Source organism: Panicum hallii, chromosome 7 (genome assembly GCF_002211085.1).
Source record: "Panicum hallii strain FIL2 chromosome 7, PHallii_v3.1, whole genome shotgun sequence".
Lineage (NCBI taxonomy): Eukaryota > Viridiplantae > Streptophyta > Magnoliopsida > Poales > Poaceae > Panicum > Panicum hallii.
The window spans coordinates 22,588,650-22,592,724 of NC_038048.1; the positions used below are offsets into that span (position 1 = coordinate 22,588,650).

The following is a 4,075-nucleotide window of genomic DNA, read 5'->3' on the forward strand; positions in this document are numbered from 1 at the left end:
CAACGAATATCAGCACCTTTGATACAGTTTGATTTGAATGACTTTTAAGTCACAGGAAACAACGAATATACAGGATATAAAAAAGAAGGAAAAAATAATAAAAAGGACCATGTGGAATTGGTTGACTTCTAAGCCACATGAAACAACGAATATCAGCACCTTTGATAGAGTTTGATTTGAATGACTTCTAAGTCACAGGAAACAACGAATATACTGGATATAAAATAGAAGGAAAAAGTAATAACACCTTTGATAGAGTTTGATTTGAATGACTTCTAAGTCACAGGAAACAACGAATATACTGGATATAAAATAAAAGGAAAAAGTAATAACACCTTTGATAGAGTTTGATTTGAATGACTTCTATATCACAGGAAACAACGAATATACTGGATATCTATGGATTTTGTAACTTGATATGCTGGTAAATTTAGTTTTGTCCTAAGAATTTAGTCAAAGTCAGAGCAGTTTGACAACAGAGAGTGGTGTACGAGGTCTTACGATCAGCACCTTTGGCAGGACTCTGAAGAGTTTTGAATTGGTTGACTTCTAAGCCACATGAAACAACGAATATGAGCACCTTTGATACAGTTTGATTTGAATGACTTCTAAGTCACAGGAAACAACGAATATACAGGATATAAAAAAGAAGGAAAAAATAATAAAAAGGACCATGTGGAATTGGTTGACTTCTAAGCCACATGAAACAACGAATATGAGCACCTTTGATACAGTTTGATTTGAATGACTTCTAAGTCACAGGAAACAACGAATATACAGGATATAAAAAAGAAGGAAAAAATAATAAAAAGGACCATGTGGAATTGGTTGACTTCTAAGCCACATGAAACAACGAATATCAGCACCTTTGATAGAGTTTGATTTGAATAACTTCTAAGTCACAGGAAACAACGAATATACTGGATATAAAATAGAAGGAAAAAGTAATAACACCTTTGATAGAGTTTGATTTGAATGACTTCTAAGTCACAGGAAACAACGAATATACTGGATATAAAATAAAAGGAAAAAGTAATGAAAAGGACCATGTGGCTGCTGGGATTTGAGCCCAGGTCTCCACGGCCACAACGTGGAATTCTCACCGCTAAACTGCAGCAACTTTGTGACAACCTGGTTCACTAATCCTTAATTATCGCGAGCTTCATCGCGACCACTGATTCTTAGTAATCATTAGATCCATCCATAAGCGGCATTTGAAGTGGTAGCCTGTATGTAGCAAGATACTTCCTTCTCAAAATAGATATTATGTTTAAGATTTGTACTAACTTAAACATTTCAATTTTTAGTTATAAATAGCAAAAAAGAATTATAAAGATTGATAATATAAAAACGATGTAAGTACATCATGAAACCAACTATTATAATATGCAATTTTTTATTTAAAATAATTACTTTTATTGGTATTTTTGGTTAAAATCGAAAAGGTTTAACTTAGATCAAATCTAAACGTAGCAATATTCTAAAATAGAGAGAGTACGTTAGATCTTATTCGGCATACAAGCGAGATGGATGGAGAAGCATTCTTGCTTTGTGTTGTATGTGGAAAAGCTTGTGTCCCTATGCTGAAAGGCGATTCATATTTCACTTTTTTCTTTGGTAGAATCATGTCACGAGGAATGTGGCATGTCCCTAATCCCAAACGTCTTTCAGAAACACGACAACAAACATCGCCCCTGCCATGTTACAACATTTCTCAACTAGGATCCACGTTCCTTGGGTGACTTGGAACAATGAATCATAAGCCAGGCCAAAACAAAGCGGTTGTCCTAATTTTGTTTTTTTGGGAATACCTAATCAGACTGGTTCAGCTAAACTTGGAGCTTAATAGCTGATCACCACAGAGAAGCGCTGCACAACAGCACAAGTCGCTATGCGCAACCCTTGCAGGCGAGCACACCAAAACCACATGTTTTTTCTATTAAGGAAAAACTTCCGGCCTAGCAAGACTGCGCTGTGATGTAACTCTACAATTTTGCTTCTCTAAAAAGAGCAAACTGTTCATCACTGAGACGAGATTCAGAACAGAACAAAACAGTCTTTGGGCATCCGACATCCGAGCACCGCAAACATCAGGCCATCAGGGCTGTAACATTTCACTACACGCTTCGGTCCATCAACATCAAAACAAATGTAGTAAAAGAAAAAGGTTCGATTCCTGAATAAAAAAGGTTCGATTCCATGCCTCGAGAATCTACAGCCTACAGCTTTGGGTGTCCTCCGAGCATGCAGATTTCATCAACTCATGATAGGTGGATAAACATCCGACATCCGAGCACCGCAAACATCAGACCATCAGGGCTGTAACATTTCACTACACGCTTCGGTCCATCAACATCAAAACAAATGTAGTAAAAGAAAAAGGTTCGATTCCTGAATAAAAAGAAAGGTTCGATTCCATGCCTCGAGAATCTACAGCCTACAGGTTTGGGTGTCCTCCGAGCATGCAGATTTCATCAACTCATGATAGGTGGATAAAAAAGTAACCAATGTGGCTGCTGGGATTCGAGCCCAGGTCTCCACGGCCACAACGTGGAATTCTCACCACTAAACTACAGCCACTTCTTGTTAATGACTTACCAATCATCATTTATAACGCAAGTAGGACAATTGGGCGCGAGAAGGAGCGAACTTAGACTGTGCCAGACTCCACACACACACACACAGAGCCTGCATGACTTTCCACATCGGCACCATCGTCTCATTTTCATTTGTTTGGTTACCTACACCGTCGATCGGTAAGACTCCTGCTTGCGTATTTCTGAGATGGTTTTTAATTTTTTGCCAATTTTTACTGCTGCTATGTAATTGCTTTTCACATTCGAATTTCGGAATTGCTTTAACATTATTTGTTTATTTTCTTTGTTTTGTATCTTTTGGCCACCTGATGGAAAAGCATATTCCTGCAGGAAAATCATGCAAAAATGGAGATTGCCTGATCGAGTAATTGAGCCGCAGAACCTAACAAGCGAAGAGGACCTTTCGTGGCTCTGCACGACTGCAAAGTACAATGACGCTTCACGCATTTGATGAGATGGGCAACTCACTTAACGCGTTTGCTTTCATACAGCTGCCAGAAAAGGACACCTTCCTGTTTTGAACAAAAGGAGATTAAAACATTTATATCTTATCATGGTGGAGAGTAGTTGCCTAATAAATGTGATTTGTCCTATGCAGAACATGGTATTTTATATGAAAGTACACATTCCTGTTTGCCAAATCAAATGGGATTATCTAGAGAAAAAAAAGCATAGGTTGACTACTTGCTCATCTATGTATGATTTTACGTGCAAACCAAACTTATTAGAAAAAAGACTCTCAAAAGGAGATGTTAGACCTAAATATCAGGGTTCTGGGATTCAAAACTGAAAATATTTCGGTTGCTACCAAAATGGGCGAATTTCGGATCGGAATTCAGTTATTTAACTGGTCAACAAATTTACTTTTAAATAAAATTTGGATAGAACATGATAAAAAATTTGGTCATTGATCACTCCTGTCAGGTACAACTCATTGAACTTGTTCTGCTTTCATACAGCTGCAAGGTAGCTACATTTTTTTTCCCAACTGCATAGCATTGACGCATTGATACCAAGTACTCTAGCTCACCTCATCCTTGGATTATTTAGAGAAAAGCACAGGTTGACTGCTTGCTCATCTATGTATGATTTTCCGTGCAAACCAAACTCATTAGAAAAAGTCTCTCAGTAGGAGATGTTAGACCTAAATATCAGGGTTCTGTGATTCAAAACTGAAAAATTTTAGATGCTAACGAAATGGGCGAATTTCGAAAATTTCGGACAGAGACTCAGTTGTTTGACTGGTCAACGAATTTTATTTTAAATAAAATTTGGATAGAACTTGATGAAAATTTTTGCATTGATCACTCCTGTCAGGTACAGCTCATTGAACCTGTTCTGCTTTCAATTCATACAGCTGTCAGAAAAGCTACATTTCTTTTCCAACTGCATAGCATTGACGCATTGAAACCGTATACTCTAGCTCACCTCATCCTTCCCTATATAACCTATAGGGAGCCACTCTGTGCAACCATCCT

The 4,075-nt window shown here is 37.6% G+C and overlaps 1 non-coding gene across 1 annotated transcript; it reads right to left on the bottom strand.

Moving 5' to 3' along the window:
- Positions 1-2,508: 2,508 nt before the first annotated feature.
- On the bottom strand, positions 2,509-2,580 carry TRNAH-GUG. Its single transcript has one exon. It is a non-coding gene; the product is annotated as a tRNA-His (tRNA).
- Between the last annotated feature and the right edge of the window lie 1,495 nt (positions 2,581-4,075).